A 17,847-nucleotide genomic window follows, 5' to 3' on the forward strand; every position below is an offset into this window, starting at 1 on the left:
GCTCTCCTCTCAGTGCTTTTAAGCCTTAGAAAAACCTCAGCATGATCTCAAATAACTTTTCTGCAGCCTCACTGAGTATCTCATCAATAACAACTGTGATGAAATCAACTGGGGGACATAAACAAGGCCAAATAATAGAACAACCATTTTATCACCTCAGTTCTGTTTCTAGACCATGTAAAAGTCCTCTAAGACCAGACTGGTAAGGTTTTATAACTTTTCAGCATAGATACAATGGAAAATCAAGACGTTCCTCTCTGTGATTAGCTGAAGAAGGGGAAAGGTGTTATGCTCAAGGGTTAGCAGGTCACAGGATTTGGCAGCACCTCAGTTTGGACTGTTCAAGGCAGAGGTAATAATTTCACTGAAGAGCAGAGACAGCAGCACACAGAGCTGGAGACTGTAGGTCACATTTGCATCCTCTCTTCAGTTGAGATTTTTGGAAAAACTGCAACCAAGATGAACTACATAAAGTGATGGACATAGGGATGTTGTAGGAGTAAGAGCATGTGGTCATATGATGGGAAATGACACTGGAGAAATTGCCAGTGGGAGGAAAGCAGACAAAAACACTCACAGGAGGACATTTCACAAATACCTGACACAAAGGACTGAAGGAATAACAGACATGTTAGACACTTCTAACTGAAATTCAGACCTTTGTGCTTAGAGTGTTCAGTGAAGCCCCTTAGATCCCTCAAAGTGAAAAACCCAGAAGAGCTGTGAACCAGCCTCATGCAAAAACCTCAAGAGCCTCCTAACCTGAGTCTGTCTGAGCTGTCCATCCCCATCCCATCAGCTCAGGCAGGCTGGCACTGGTGACAGCAGCTTAGTGAGCTGAAATTGATCTTGACTTCTCACCCCTGAAGGAGCCCAGGGGCCTTCCAGAAGGTGACAGAACATGGGGGATGGTTCTGAATATTGCTGAAGTGCAGAGTTGCTGTTCACAGCTCCCGAGATGCAGGAACTGAGTCCATGTGGGATGGTGTGGGGTGATGGTGGGAAACTGCTCTCCCTGCCCTGGACACTGCAAAGGTCCAAAAGGTCTCTCCTTTGAGGAGCTCTGCTTTATGGGTGCTTTTGTACATGCAAGTGTATCCAAGGCACAAACCAACCATCTCTGAAACACCCCAGTTTCCTAATCCTTCAAGTTTCAGTGATGGCCAATAAGCATCAGATGCTGGAAATTACTGTGGGGTTTATTCTCTTCCAGTAATTTGCTCTCTAAGAAGTGCTCAGTGTTCCCTTCCTGTTTAGCCAGGGATGCCCTCGCTGTGTCTGAGATCTCTACTTGTGCTTGTCTACCTCAAATTAGTAGCTTATGCACTCCCACTGGCTGCTTTCAAAAAGATATTTTGGCAACCCCTTGACACTAGGAAATGTTCTTTATACCCAATCCCTGGAAGTATTTAAGGCCAGGTTGGCTGGAGCTCTGAGAAACCTGGTCTAGTGGGAGGTGTCCCTGCCCATGGCATGAGGGTGGAACGAAATGAGCTTTAAGCTTCCAGCTCAAACCAGTCTGGGATTCTATGATTTCCTCCAGTGTTTGAAGGAATGGTGCCAATTCTCCATCAGTGGTTGGGTGTTCTGCAGTGCAAAACTTCAAAAGCAGGTTGAGTGCTGATACAGGGAGCAGATTGCAGCCTGATCATAGCTCTGACTCCGTGTATGCTCCATCCCACCAAGGGAACGTGGCCATGGAACATTACAGATGGTGGAAACAGAAACTGTGTTCTCTGCTTTGAACTCTGCTGTCTTACAGCAACTGTTGAGAGCTGCTGCCTCTCTTCAAAATGTGAGTGTCATAATGAGGAATAAACAAAAGCACTGAAGGGAAAAAGGAGAGGAAACCCCCTGCCTGCCACAAATCTGTTGGGACAATTGGAGGGTTTGTGGGTACTGTGCAATCTCCTCAGGGTCTGTGGCTTTGTCAGCTGGATGCCAAGGACTGTGGCACAGGTGAAGGGATTGGTACATTGGGATGCTGGAGCTGTTGTGGGGGCGAAGTGAAAGGGCCATAATGCCTTCTGTGTGTTTCCCCATGGAAGATGCAAAAGGCTGGTCATATCAGTCCCTGTGACTTCTCATCCCAGTTTCAAGATAAGGAGACTGTCACTGTCAGAACCAGGATCTTCTGGGTCTTGAAATGAGCACTGCTCCTTTTCCCTGTCCTCTTTCCAGAAACATCTTGAGTAGGAAGCCAATTTCACACTTACTTCCTTTTTCTTTTTAATGTTGAAGCTGCATGTCTGGAAGTGCCTGGCCCCTGAAACATTCCCATGATGCTTGTCCCGTGGTGGCAGGAACCCAGCTGGAGCTCTGCACACCATCTGAGGGAAGAGGGAGCCTAAGGGCTGTCAGAAGTTTTAACTGACTAAAGACAGGTACTGGACTTTTCCACGTCCCTGTGCAAACCTCTCATGGCTGTATCTAAACTCTAGGAATAACAGAGGGTGGTTGAGACAAAACAGAGTGTGTTTGGGCACCCCAGGGCGGTGGGCACAGCCCCGAGGCTGCCAGAGCTCAAGGACAGTGCTCTCAGGGACAGGGTGGGATTGTTGGGGTGTCCTGTGCAGGGTCAGGAGTTGGACTTGATGATTCTTGTGAGTCCCTTCCAACTCCAAATATTCTGTGAATTATTAAAAGTCCTGTATGCATGGATCAGGCGTGGTCTGGACAAGGGCCACAGAGAGCTCTCCTGTCCTGAGCACAGTCTGTAATGTAAGGAGGGCGTTGTGCTGCTCTAATGTGAAACTAATCCCAGCTTGTTATTGTCATAGAATCAAAGACTGGTTTGGGTTGGAAGGAACCTTAAAGATCTCTTCTTTCCACTTTCTGCCATGGGCAGGGACACCTTCCACTAGAACAGGTTGCTCCAAGTCCTGTCCAGCCTGGTCTTGAACACTTCCAGTGATGGGGCAGCCACAGATTCCCTGGGCAACCTGTGCCAGGGCCTCACCACACTCACAGGGAAGAATTTTTTTTCTAATATCTAATCTCAACTTTCTCTATCTTGTTTTACTCTGTGTGTTGCTCACTGACGAGACTCTGTAGTGTTGCACTACAGTCCCTGGAGTGAGAACAACCATCCTGAGAACAACCACTCCCAAAAGGCAACATCCCTGCTGTCCACAGCATTCTGCAGCCAGGAGGCCACCCTCAATGTCCTGGGGTGAAACATCCCCATTCAGCTGCGGCTTCTGCCTCTACCCCACAAATCTTCAGATAAAAATCAAATGAGGCTTTAAATTGTGTTGCAATAAATAGCGAACAGACACAGAGCTGCAGTAATAAAAGAAAGGACTTACAGAGCATGTTCATGGTTAGACAGGAGCTGGTCTGCTGCAGAAGAGCAGGAGGAGCTTGGAGACAGAGGAACAGCCACTTTTAGTGCAGAAAGGAGGAAAGACAGACACAGTGAGGTGGTTAAGGGGGGAAAAGAAAAACACAGAGATGGTTAATCGGAAAATGCTTTCCCACTAGCCCAACATCAAACACTGAGCACTTATATTCCAGCACTGTTACAGTTAGAGCTACATCCCCAAACCTCCCACTACCTGATTTCTAGAGGAGTGTTGGTAACTGGATTAGAACCATATGAGCCATCAGGTGCAGTGCACTTTTTCATACACCCTTTGGGGAATCATTCTGCTTTTCAAGAATATACTTTTTTCCCTGTGTCACTGATAAGGTTTGAGGCAGCTGAGCCTATTTTCCAATATCTCCTCAGTATTGCTCCAGGAAGGGATTTGGTTCCCAGACACTGCCTTCCTCCTGCTAGTTTTGTAAGAATCAACAAGCTCCTTTGGTCTGACTGAGAGCCCTCTTTTGAAGAACCCACATATACCACTTAAAGAAAAGTCCAGGGAGTAGCAACTAGGCCACTTAATTTCTACATGTACTAACTGACATGTTCATTGCTAAGAATTTATAATTTATGAAGGCAATGCAGAGCCACTGTAGATCCCTAGCTTGTGATCTTTGAGCCTTTTGACAGCTCTAGTGTGCTGGAAATGTTGGTTTGGGTTTTTAAGTACAGAGTGGGGAGCAATAGTTGAGCTCCCTGACTTTGTCAGACTGCAGTGCAGGAGTACAGCAGTTACTATTTAATCTTCGATAAAGCTGGAATTGTACCTGGCTACAAGCCAGCACCTGGTATGAACTTTTAAAATATACCACTCTTGGCTGTGAACAAGGTGCTACTGGTCTCTCACCAACCCTCTGAAGTGTAACAGAGAATTGCCAGTGCCTCTTAATGCACTGACCAGCTGTAACCCTCTCCCTTGCCCTGCATTTTTTTTCCTGACCAGCCAACAAGAGCCTGATACAGTAAATGAATATGAAAATGTTCCTGTATAAACAGCATCAGTTCTGATGTGGAGGCTGTTTTTCCTCTCCTAAAAGCCACTGAATTGCCTGAAGAGGCTGCAGAAGTGGTGTTAAGTAGCATCATGGTAGTGACAACATAATTAACAGCTGAAAATTGTCCTGCTTGGGCATGAAAGCTTTGTAAGGCTAATTTAACCACATGGGCTGTCTCTGACCTTGTGTGATCTCTGTCATAGCTGGACAAAAACTGTGGCAACTACAACTGAGAATTTGGATTGGTGAAGAAATCAAATTTCAGGTATCTAAAAATTTATCTGAGCTAGACAACTTTCTTTACATTGTAAGGGTATAAATTAGAATTGTCCTGAAATGTGTCTGATATTTCTGAGTGATATTCCATAGACCAGGCTCTGTCCAACCACCTCTTTGCTGCTTCCCAATACATGCATGTATGGATTTTGTGGATCATGAGAATCTAATTGCCTCCAAAATTCTCAGCACCCAGATCTGCCCTGGAAGCCAAGGGGAGAAGCACTGTTGAAAAATCAAAGCCCTTCTGTTGAGTCTGGGGTGCTCTGAAATATTTCCACATAAAACTCCTGTGTGTCTGTGTGTGCCCTGTGACTACAAACAAGATGTGCCCACGAGGCAGGGCAGAGGAGCAGGTAACTCCAGGAGCCTTTGCTGCTCAACCAGTAATTATGTGACAGTAAGAAGCCCAAGGTGAGCATACACAGTTTTACAGCCAAAACTTCCCAGGCAAGCCCACATGAACCCATGCACGGGGGAAAGAGGTTTTTAAGGAAATTAATGTAGCCTACAACTTATTTTAAAGGATTTTTATGGGCTTGGTTTAAATTCATCAAGGACAAAGATGCTTTCAGAAACAGAAAAAGAAATTATATGTCACTGAAGTGCATCATTTCCCTGAGGTCTTTGGGATGTTTTTTTATGGACTACTCTCTTGCAACCTGTTTTTATAGAATAGAATTACAGAATATCCTGAGCTGGAAGGGACCCACAAGGAACATCAAGTCCAACCTCTGGCCCTGCACAGGACACTCCAGCAATCCCACCCTGTCCCTGAGAGTGTTGTTCAAACACTACTTGAGCTCTGGCAGCCTTGGGGCTGTGCCCACTGCCCTGGGGAGCCTGTTCAGTGCCCAGACACACTCTGGGGGAAGAACCTTTTCCTGATATCCAGCCTGACCCACCCCTGACACAGCTCCAGCTGCTCCCTGGATCCTGTGCTGGTCACAGAGAGCAGAAATTGGTGCCTGGTTTTCCTCCTCCCATATGATCATGGAACCTGAACGGGCTGTGCCTAATGAGGGAGCTCCAGGGATGCCGAGGTGCTGCAGAAGGTGCTTCTTCTTGCTGGGGAGGTGGATGTGACACTCCTGCTGGGGTGAAGCCAAGCAAATGTTCCCATATTCCATGCTGACAGCACCATGCTGCTGATGGTACAGAATGGAGCTCTTTGAAGATCTCTTGGTAACACTTCTGGAAGTGTCATTCCTAATTGCTTTCTTGCCTCTGAAGTAGTTGCTCTGTGCAGTTCCTGTCTCAGACGTTGTATCAGAGTGTTACAGAGTGCTTTCACTGCTAATAAATACTAACTACAGTGCTACAAAAACTTGTCAAAAAAGCACCATAGGGCATGAACCTCACTAAATACATGACAAGTGCCTTTAATATATCAGTGTAAACTGTGACTGTTTCTGCCAGGCAGGTGACAGATCAATCAGTGATAAAATTACTTATACATAACATTAACATAATACATGACCACTTTTCTTGATTTTTCTTTTCTCTGGTACTAGTACTTGAGTTTGCCTGTTTGACTCATCTCTATACTGCAGCCTTCCAAAGTGACAAATTCATGTTGTGTTTCCTTCAATTCTTAGAAGAACACAAACCAAAACCATATTACTGTGGACATTTAAACAGCTGTTACACATCTTTCCAGAGGTGGTTTCACTTCAGTGGAGGAAGAAGAGCTGTCAGGACTCAGACCTTGGAAGACTTGGGGCTAAAGGACTTGCTATAGTTCATTTTGAGAGAGGTAAGGATTTCAGAGTATTTTAATGCTCCTGTGTGGCTGTCACATTATTTGACGTGTGATGTAATACCAAGGCAAAGCATAAAAAATGGGAAATGGTGGAGTCCCCATCCCTAGAGGTGTAGGCACTCAGTGCTCTGGTCTGGTTGACAAGCTGGTGATGGTTGGACTCAGTGGTTTTGAAGGTCTTTTACAACCTAAATGATTCTATGACAACATAAGTACTTTATAAAGATAAATGCTCTTTAGTACCATGTGCCTCTTCAGTTACTGAAGGGCTGTGCTGTGCCTTGATGGGCCTATGGAATAACACAGATCAACAGCCTAATTGACATCCCTTCTGCTAAGCCTGCAAGAACACCTCTGCAAAGTCTGTTAGTCACAGTGACACCAAGTGTTAGACAGAATCCACACACTTCCTTTAGGGACATGACTGACTTTGAAACTACGGGTTCAGTCACTGCCAAGAAAGGTTGAATAAAGCAAGGTGGTTGTCTTGACTTCTATGACTGAAAGCAGCATCAAAGAAAAGGAAGAATGCAGGATGGACCACAGCAATGTTCCTCCCTCCCAAACAAGGAAAGGTAGTACAGTCAAGCTGTATCCTAAGGAGTGCTCTGTTGTGCAAAGCTCATTGCAAAACCTGTGACTGTGATGTATCTGTATTTTCTGAAATCTAATTAAAAGGCAGTCCAGCAGATGACCATGATAGGAGTCGCTGGTGAGTTCCAAAATCTCACTACCTGAATCTTAAAAATGTTGTGTTCTGTGCTGGGTGATAGTAAGGCTGAAGTTGTCTGTCATGGCCAGAGAATAGAAAGAGTAACACAGAAGTAAGGCCTGGAAATCACCAGCTAATGCAGGAATAGCCTCACTCAGCTGTATATAATGGGGGATGGAGTATTTCCAAGGCAGGATATATTCCCAAAGGCATCCCTAAAGCAATAATGCATCTTTCCTGGTGGCAAAACCAAGCCAAAACTGTGTCTGTATCACTTTCCAGGTCTGGTCATCTCTTTAAGATGCACATATTTACACTGAGCAGCAGATGTTAGCAAGGATAACCTTTGCTATGCCAAAGAAATAAAACCAAGCCCCTCAAAATGGTCAATTTTCTGTTTTGAAATGGGCAGTTTAAGATGAAAAGATGCCTAGAGCTGACACTAAGGACTGATATCCCAAGTGGGTGAGCACTGCAGACACGGCCACACCAGGGTTAGAAGGCACATACATTTGCTGAAGCCTGTGAATCAGGCAGGGTGGCACCAGCAGCCACCCAGCAATTGGAAATAAGAATCCAAAGAGTGGCAATTTGGTAAAAGACAATCAAATCCCAGCAGATGTACTGGAAGTCCTTGACACTTCCCTGGAAATCCCAAAGAGCTGGCCAAAATTCCTCAAGGAAAACCAGCCTTTTCTGTGCCACAGGCACTCCAACAGCTTTAGAAACAGTTTTAACTACAGCAGTGAGGAAGCTTCTCCACAGTGTGAGTTTACAGAGGAACAGGTAGTGCATATAATGTTTAAATAAATTCTTCTACAGCAAGCAGAAAGGAAAAGAGATATTGAAAAAGGAAAAATAACAAAGAGGTTAAGCTAAAATTAAAATGCACCTAAACAATTAGCTCTGAGTTGGAGATGTCTGCTGCCACAATGGATAATAGAACATGACAATAATGGCTTAGGTTTCTATAGCATTTCTAGCCCTAAGGCACATGGAGCTCTCTGCAAATGCTGATTTGCATTGTCTGAAAACACTTTGACTGATAAAACATATTAATTTCTGGAGAGGAGAGAAACAGCGAACACATTCATCAAAGCTGTGCAAAGGTCAGCTGAAACAGAAGGGAAGTAGGTGGATAGCAAATTGCTATCCATAATAGAGTTTATTCAGGTACCAAAATTAGTTTTAAACCCTATTTTGGACCTCTGGAATGAACGGAGAGAGTTCCAAAGGACTTGGAAACAGATTCTGTATGTTGACATGTATTACAAGGGATGTGTTTATTTATGTAAATGCAACTGCTTAAGTTGCATGCCATTATTTATGTGGTGTTTCCAATAGGTCTGGGGTTTGTCATGTGACAGGGGGAGATGTCAGACATTCCAGCTGCAGAGAACGTGGTGCTTTGGCCAGTAATGCTCTGCTCTGGGCAATGGGACTCCTAATTACAGCTGGAAGGCAGAGAATCGACTCACCTCTTTGCCCATCTCATGACACCACTCCCAGCACCAGCCTGTCCCATATTCCCAACACAGGACACCGGGAGAAGCTTGGCTAAATATCATTACATGAGAGAGAATTATTTTTCTAGCAGATACTTTCCACTTGAGGTGTATGAACCTGAGTAAGTATCTGGCATTGTCTCATTGATTCAGGAAGATTAGCCAGGCCAGTAACAGTGCTCCATATCGATAAGGACTCCAGTGAAATTGGTTTAGAGCTTTTCCCAACAGATAATGTCCTGCTTTTTCACTGTAGCCTCCAAAGCAATGAAAAACACCATTCAGATAACACTGTGCAGGAGCTGTTTGCTTTTACTGTCAGGAGACCTGATGGATGAAAAAGTACATGTGGAAACCGAGCTCATCTTTACTGAGTGAGTCCCACCAGGCAGATGAATTCCCTGCTTCTGTCACACATTCTCTTTCCTGTTTCTCTGCACTCCTTTTTGCAGGGGCAAGGAAAGGAAACTGAGGAAAGCAGCAGATGCTGGAGCAGAGGGAAGCAGGTGGGAGAAAGGCAGTAGTGCTGAGGCATCCCAGCAAGGGAGGTGTATCTGAAGCCCTTGAGAGCACAGTGGGAGCTCTCCAGAGCTGCCTGTGGAAACCTTGTTCCCGTTCTAGGCCAGCACAGAGCTGGGGACATGCTGTTCATTATGCACAGCAGAGGGAAATAAGAAATAGTCGTGCATGTCAAAGACCAGAGAGGTTTAATTGGAAAAGACAACAATTAATGTAAGTTACTTAAAGTTTCCATTTGAAACAGAAAGACAGTGAAGTGAAACCCAACAATAATTGCACAGAGAAGGAGTGTTTGTCCTGCAGCAGGACTAGTCATCCCACCTCTGTGTTTCTTCCCTTCTTCTGCTTTTCTAACAGAATCCTTCCTTCCAGCACTATCCTCTGACAGCATGTGAGGGGCTACAAGGACCTGGACTACCTCTAACTTCTGTAAACCAGATTGCTTTCCATTTTTCATACACAGTAATACAAAGACTGAGCAGGACACAGGGTGGCACAGGCAGGCAGTTCCTGGGGTGGCTGGACTGAGCCCAACTTCCCTGGACAGCCCATGGAGTGCAGAATCCCCACTGCTTCCTGCAGAAAGGGCTTTCATGGAAACCTCCAAATTATACCATAAACAGGGAGGTACCAAACCAGGGGTCAGGCAGTCCACAGGGAGAGAGAAAACAGGGCAACCAACATCAAAGGTATATCTCAGATCAGAAAAAAAGCCTTGACTGGGATCCTGCCCCACCAGAACACACCAATTGCCTTTGTTACCCAAAGCACAAGGCATGCAATTAAAAATAGACAAAAATTAGTTGATATTTCAGTAGATTCCAAGCTCAAGGTGCCCTTTAGTGCCTTGGCTTCCCTACCAGAAACAAGCTGATGCAGAAGAGAAGTTCTGATCTTGAATCTTGTATTAGTCCAAATAACAAAAAGGGGTTTAGCTTAACTCTAATCTCTTTTTCCAATATACAGAGATATTGAAAAAGATTATCTTACTAAAATTGAAGGAAACCATGGTATTTTAAAATCCTAATCCCCTCTTTCCTTTGTAGGAGATAAGATAAATATCTTGATTTCACTCACTAAAATTACAAAAAGCTTTTCTCTTATCAGAAGTTCTCGCTTTCCTCTGGTGAGGCATTTCTTGCGCTGTGTACAAGGCTTTAGCAGTGTCCTGGTTATTGGCAGGCAGGTTTGGGGTGAAGGAAGGTACCAGGCTCCTGTGACACAGGGTGCAGCCCAGACACACAGCCCAGAGAGGTGCTGGCAGTGCCTCAGTGTCCCAGGGAGCTGAAGGGATGCCGAGCAAGGCAGGGGAGTCAAGGTTACCCCATGTCCTTTTTCTACTACTCACCTTTTTGTGAGAAGAATTTTGAAGTCTCAAAAGAAAAGTCATTAAACTGCTCAGCTCTTATATTTAGCACAGATCCCTAGGAAAGAAAAAGCAGGGAAGGGGCGTGAAGAAAAACCTTTCCCCAAACCTCTCAGATGTCAGATGAGAGACAAATAATTAGTGTCTCGACTTCTACCCTGGGGATCACCCAGGCTCGACAATGAGCCGATTGCATTTACAAATACAAAGAAAGGCTTCAGCAATACCTTCAGCAAACACCCACAATAGAAAAAACAGTCCTCCCACATACAAGCTGGAGGTGCAGTGTGTGGGTTCTGTGAGCACAGAGAGGCTCTGCCTTCCCAGAGCCACCACAGGGGCAGAACAGGGGCTGCATCTCAGGCAGCACCTCCCCACTGGCATGTCTTGCCATCAGCTCCCACCCCATCCAAGGCTTCTCTGCTTCAACTAATAGTGTAAATTCTGCTCTTTATTTGCCAGACTGTGATGGAGCCTCCCCTCCTTGTAAGTCATGTGAGGAGCAGCTGAGGAGCTGGGGGGGCTCAGCCTGGAGAAAAGGAGGCTCAGGGGGGACCTTCTCATTCTCTATAACTCCCTTAAGGCTGTAGTGAGGAAACAAGGGACAGGGCAAGAGGAGGTGGCCTCAAGCTGCCAGAGAAGGTTCAGGTTGGACATCAGAAAATATCTTCATGGAAAGGGCTGTCAGGCACTGGAATGGGCTGCCCAGGGAAGTGGTGGAGTCCCCATCCCTGAGGGTGTTCAAGGAACTACTGGACATGGAAGGTAAAAACAGGAAATCAGGGAAGGGAAGGGAAAGGACTTTTTCTGCAGCTTCCCACCCGCCCAGCTGTGGCTGGTCCACTCTGCACATTTCCATGTGTGCTGCCAGACTGGAAATACATCCTGACCATTGCAAATGCTTTTGACCGGGGTGGATTCAGCCTCTGTGGGCACCACATCAGATACCTGGAGGAGTTTCATGTGCCACCAGCTGACTCAGGGTGCCTTCTACATACTTGTAGAAGTCTGGAGACACAAATACACAGCTTTCTGTGCATGAGGGAGAGGGGAAGGGAAGAAGACAGTTTTGCAAAAGGGATCATGTTCCATCTTTTAGTTTGTAGGTGGTTTGATGCTGCACAGAACAACACACAGCCAAGCCCTTTGCAACATGTGCAACTCTATTTTTATGGTTGTAACTTGGACTGTTGTGGAACATCTACATTCCCAGACCCGAGGGCTCCTCTGCTCTTGGATCCTGCACAGGAGGTTGTATAATGGCCCCCTGCACTCCCTGACTCAGCCCATATCTCCTATCATGTACCCCCTGATGTTTATAGCTCTCTGTGCCCTGCTCAGGATCCTTCACAGCTTCCAGTCACAGTGTCTGGGAATGTTACAAGGCTGTCACTGTGGAGAAGACTGATGCCAAGTTGTAAAATCATGCCAGGGAAGTTGGAACATAATTTTGATTGTAAATACTGGCAAAGTTTCACAAAAAAATACATGAAACAAAACTCTTTTTTTAGCTGTTATTGAGTCTAATTATCTCCTATATTTTTACAGAATCCCTTTTCAGGTTTGCAGTTGATGAAATTTAAGTGAAAACCAAATTATGTCTTGACTAAGCTTAACAACATTAGCATTTACAGGCAGCCATCAGATCATCTCCCAGCCTCCCTGTGCCAGATGAAAGCAGCCAGCTGTGCTCGGACTGGGGTGCTGAGCTGCTTCTCCTGGCACAGGGAACTGAACCTGAACCGAAACCACCAGAGTGGAAAACACATCTTGAGCAACCTCTGGTTGCACTGACCAGAAGGCTCAGCCCTGGGGCTGTGGCAAAATGAATGAAACAACACTGAAATCCCCACTTTTAAATGGGCATCATTTACCGTGTTTCTCAAGCTTTGCTCAGAAACTTCCCCAAAAGAGCTTAGTGGGCATGTGCTCTATCTGCACCTTCACAAAGGCCAGCAGTTCCTGTCTATTAGTCCAATTAATAAGGCAACTGCTGGAGAAAGAACAACACAGACCCTAAACCTCAGCTGCCAGGCCCTGCTCCGAGTCTCACAAGCACATCAATCCATACTTGCCTCTAAAATGCCTTGAAAAATGACCTGTACAAATCCAGTGTGAACCAGTGAGCGCTGAGGCAATGAAGGGAAGAGCAGACCAAGTCCAAATGACCTGTCTTGGGGTTAGTGAAGTTGCAGTAAAGAAGACATAATACTTATCAGAGCTCTGATCCATCTTGCAGGATCATTAAAATTCCCAGGCAGTTCCTACCAGTCAGAAATTTTCACCCCAATGTTCTGGTTTTGTCATAAATAACTTTATAGCTTTGGGCAGTAGCACCCTGTCAATGAAATTCTTTTCTAAAAGATACCTCAATGATAAGAAAAAAAATCACAGAGAATCTACAGTTTCTGTAATAGGAAAAAACCTGTTGGAAGCACATGCATTCTGCAGTTACTGCTAAAATAAAGAAACAAATTAAACCACAGATATGCATCCTTTGTGTTTAAAAACTGAGTCAACAGTAAAGATTCACTTCCAATTTCAAATTTGGTCAGACCAAGCTCAAACAGCATGTTTGTTATTGATGGGTTTTGTTCCCTTGCTGGGCATGTTTGTGAGTTTTGTGCACCCAGGTGCACACCTGCTGCTTCCTTATTTCTCCTTAAGAGCAAAACTAAAAAAAAAAAAACACCTTACAGAAACTCTGGAAGAACCAATAAATATTGGGTTTTACCTTTCAACTAATTTGGAGGACTCTTCAGGAAGCCTGGCAGAGTGAATGAGGAATACAAATAACTGGCATTGAAGTTAAGGGCGGTCTGGACACCCAGAGTTTGAATCCAAACCTGAATCTTTCACCTCTGGGCCAGCTGAAGTTTCGAGTCTTTTGCAAGTTTGTCCAAGAGAAGTTGTGCATGTTCTGGAATATCTCATTTTCTTTCATTTCTTGGTTGTTTTTCTTTTTTCACAGCAGCCCTGAAGCCCTTTCCTGCTGCAGCCTGGAGCCAAATTCCAGGTGATCAGTGCACCCCTGGGGCACTGCACTCTTTTCAACATTCCAAGCAGAGCAGGTGTAACACCTCCCTGATAACACAGCCTGTAAACATCACCTTTCCAGGAATAACTTCCCTCTGCCTTAACAAAACCAGCTATTTCTGTGAATACCTGCATGTGTGTGAGAGAAAGAGAAAAAACAGCAGAGCAGAGACAACTATTTCCCATCATAGAACAGCAGCAGCTCTGGCTCAGATTCATCCCTGATGCTCCTGAAATGGTTTTCAGGGACTTCAGCAGGGAGAGCTGAGCTTGCCGTGGTCACTGCTGTGGTCCTTCCTTCCTCCAAAACATCTCTGCAGGTGCCAGTGGCCACCACTCTTTCCTACAGGAAAATGCAAGACCTAAGGGACGTGTTCCTCCCTGTTTGAGGCCAAATGCACCTTTACCAAAGACAAATCTGTGCTGGGAGAGCTTTTGGCTTGTCAAACACCATGGGATGGCCCTGCCTTTGGAGAGATGGAGGAGATGCAGGGTAGCAGAGGACAGGCCAGGCTGGAGGCTCAGCTGGGCTGGACTGGGCTGGGCTGGAGCAGGAGAGCCCCACCACTGGCACCAGATCAGAGCTGTGGAGGAGGAAGAGGAGGGTAAGTGGGAGCTGGTGGGGCTTTCCGACCCCCAGCAGCAAGCATGTTATTCTGCCTCAGGAAGCTCTGCAGTCTCTGTCTTAGGGCCTAAGGAAGGAGCAGAGAGAACAGGAATAGGAGGAGATAGAACAGGATGAGGTATTTCACCTGAAACCCCAGATCCTTGAGAGAGACTTGCCAGCTCTGAGTAACCAACCTCTGTATCTTCTGAGTAACCAGTCTCTGTGTTTTCTGAGCTAAGGCACAACTGGAGCCCACGAAATCCCACCATGGCAAGTGGGAAGTGATCACTGCCCTATCCCCAGGACCACCTCTCTGCACTACTGTTGGGGAAGGATGGCTGAGAGCCACAAACCACAAATCATTCTCTTATTCTATAATCAGTTATCCTTTTGCTCCACAGCAGCTCTGACCTTCTCTTTTCCTACAACCACAATGGATTTATTTTTATTTTAGCAGATCTGTGGAGTTGCTGAATTTCTAAACAGCAGAGACCTGAGCTGCTGTGGTGCCTGTTCCAGCGGCAGCAGGGAAACACCGGAGCTCGCTGCAGTTCAGGAGATTTACTGGCACAATTACTCATGTTCCCTATAGGGACCAATAACCCTGCACAGCAGTGCTCCAGCTGTACACCAGGATTTACTGCACACTTCTCCCAGGGTTTTTGCCCCTCCAGAGTGCTGACATGGTTGTGGGCCGATGGGGTTATTTATCCGATTTTGTATTTATGAAGACAATGAACCTCCAGCCCAAGGTGCATGTTTCTTTTTTTTTTCCACTCCGTTTCTCTTGGCTCTTTTAAGAGAAAAATCAGAATGTGTTTTACTTTGGAGAAATAAAATTGACATTTTGAGACGACCTCTCTGTGATGGAAAATGAGTGGTAAATAAACCTCTCACTAGAGCTTTCCCTGAAGAGACTAATCCAGTGCTCTGTGCTGAGCAGTGCAGTTCTGAGAGGAAATGGGGAACACACCAAAGTGACCTCCTTGACCCAAATGTGCCAGAGGTTGTCTGCTCTGATCATGGCTCAAATACATTTTACCCAAAGTCATCCTCTTTGCTGTGACAAAATTTCAAAACTTGTTTTGTCCAAGAACTCAAGCAATGCTGACCTGGGTTCCATTTGTGCAGTACAGAGTTCAACAAAGGCACAAGTTTGTTGGTTTGTGTTGAATAAATATCCACACATGACAAAAGATATGCAAACAAGCTGTTTACAGGGGAAGAGAGCATTTTTCAGATGATTCTGGCGTTTTGCTTTCAGTCTTGTGGTGCACAGAGCCCCTGAGCACATGGTACAGCCATGGAGAAACCGCATCCACTGCAGGTCATTATCGTACTAATTTTTGCCATACATTAGTTGAGTGCTCATTGTAAATTCTCCTATTCACTCATTCTCCAGAATTATACCCAAGTCTTTTCAGTGAATGATAATCCAAACCATAGGTTATTATAACTATGAATTGCAAATATTTATAATGAATTATGCAATTTGTGCTGCAGCCAGAGAAACAAATCTTTGTCTATGACATGTGAGTTGCAATCTCAGCCATTGAAAAATGAATTGGGCATAAATTTCAGATTGTAGCCACCCCTGCAGATCTCAATTCAACATTTGCACGTGTCCTGCCTGAACTCTGATGGTACAGATCAGAATTAAAATAGATGAATATCCATGGATAAAAATAGGGGTCTGGCGATTTCTACATTTTCAGAAAGCAAACCTAGAAACCAGGCAAATCAAAATCTTCTTTTGAAGCTGAGTATTTCATTCTTATACACTTTCCCATTGCACACACAGATACAGCTGTAATCAAGATCTGTCTCCTGGCTGTTTCTGACATCCTCAAAACACATTTTGCACCATGTCTTGTACTATTCAAGGAGTGAGTGTCTCTCACACCAGCTGATGGAGAGTTCAAGAACAACATGGGTGACAGGAAATCCTTTCCCTATTTTCTACTCTGGAGCCCATCTCTCACTGCTGGCCTGAGCCTGTCGGTTCCCAGTACACAGACAGGACAATGAGGTATCAAAGAGAGGCAATAGTGCAAAAGCAATGAGACAACCTGAAGACATGAGAAGTCACCAGCATTGTCATCTGCAACATTTAGAGGTCAAATGTTAGCACAGACCGAAGCAATTCACCTTCTGGGCTGACATGATCCCACCCTCTACGTCTCCAACCCTCATATAAGAGAGGCTGCCTGTGCTCTCTCTGCTTTGTCTACTAAATAAAAACCATCCTGTTGCTGTGTTTGCCATCCAAAAGAGACACCACTCCCTCTTTCTCTGTGCCTAAGCCACCGTGCTGGTCACTGTACCAAATGGGAGCAGTCCTGAGACCACAGTGCTATCCCAGGGAACCAGAGTTGGGAGCAAGCCCTCTCCCCCCCTGCAGGGATGTGTTTTCAGCCTTCACACCTGCAGCTCCCCAGCCAGGGGGACCAGCTCACTCGCTGTGGGGTGGAGAGCTGTCCCCAACAAGGGCTGCTCTCTCACTCCTTACTGCAGCAGAAGAGCATCTGGCTTGTCCCCTGACAGAGATATGGGCTGAGCATGGCATGCTGCCACACATCCATCCCTGACAGAGGGCTCTGGGACCATGGTCACCAATCAGTTTTTAATCAGCAGAAGACAAATTCATTGTAATGTCCTTCATGACTTAGAAAGCTTGAGAGGCCTGTCTCAAGGTTGTGACAAGCCCTGCCACATCTCCCATCCATTATATGGCTCAGGACTCTTTCCAAAACTTCAGAGATCAGTGCAAAGGGAGCGTGGGGCAAACCAGCAGACCAGATCCAGCTGGGAAGTGCTCTGTGCATGGTTTAGTCTCCGGGAGGGTTCAGCTCTGAACACTAATACGGTTACCAAGTCCGTATCTGTGTGTGAAGACTCATGTACCCATCAACCAAAAGAACAAAATCTCCTCTAGACAGCTGCATAGAAACACCTCTGGTTCTGTTCAAGACTGCAGTTTGTTCTGACATTACAGGATTTGACTGTACTTCCTTCCCCTCCTCCCATACTTTGCCTCCCACCTCTCTGCTCAATGAGAAGGCAGCAGTGTCCCATCCCACAGAGCCCTCCAAGCCCCTCTGTCCCACCCAGGGCACAGTTCACACACTCTGCTCTTGCAGTGAACACACCAAGGTAGTCAGACAAGGTAGTGAGGTGTGGGCTTCAAACTCATTGGAACCCCAAATGCCAATCCCCAGGACTATGTACCATGGCATGCTCAGCCCCCTGGGCTCCCTCAGGGATGGGTGGGCTGGGACTCGACTACAGCAAAAGGCACTTTCCAAGCTGCTGAGACAGAGTGGTAACATCCCTCCTTGAAGACAGCCATGCAAGTGCCCCAGCAGGGTCAGGGTGCTTGCAGAAGTTCATACTTTGCCTTTTTTCAGTTCAGAGAATGCAGCAGTGGCTGGAGGGCCTACAAAGGCAGAACCTGAGAATGGGCAATGGGGCATGTTGTGATCCCTTTCCTAGAGAAGACGGAGTAGGCAGCCTTTCCAAGGTGCTCCCTGTAGGGTCAAGTTGTTCCCCCTCGGACCAAACAGCACCACCAAAACGCACATCTGACTCCTGGATTCTCTCAGTTCTTTCCTGAGTACAACCCTGCAGAAACTGCATGTCAGCATATTCCTCTTACCAACAAATACACTTTGTCCGAGCACCCTAAGGATTTCTCTTGCCCTC

At 45.8% G+C, this 17,847-nt stretch overlaps 1 protein-coding gene across 1 annotated transcript in view; it reads right to left on the minus strand.

Moving 5' to 3' along the window:
• The window catches only part of HTR4 (5-hydroxytryptamine receptor 4), a 50,178-nt gene that overhangs the window by 17,182 nt on the left and 15,149 nt on the right, over positions 1-17,847 (minus strand). The gene's annotated exons all lie outside the window — the stretch shown is intronic.

The sequence above is a fragment of the Pithys albifrons genome, chromosome 15 (assembly GCF_047495875.1).
Source record: "Pithys albifrons albifrons isolate INPA30051 chromosome 15, PitAlb_v1, whole genome shotgun sequence".
Lineage (NCBI taxonomy): Eukaryota > Metazoa > Chordata > Aves > Passeriformes > Thamnophilidae > Pithys > Pithys albifrons.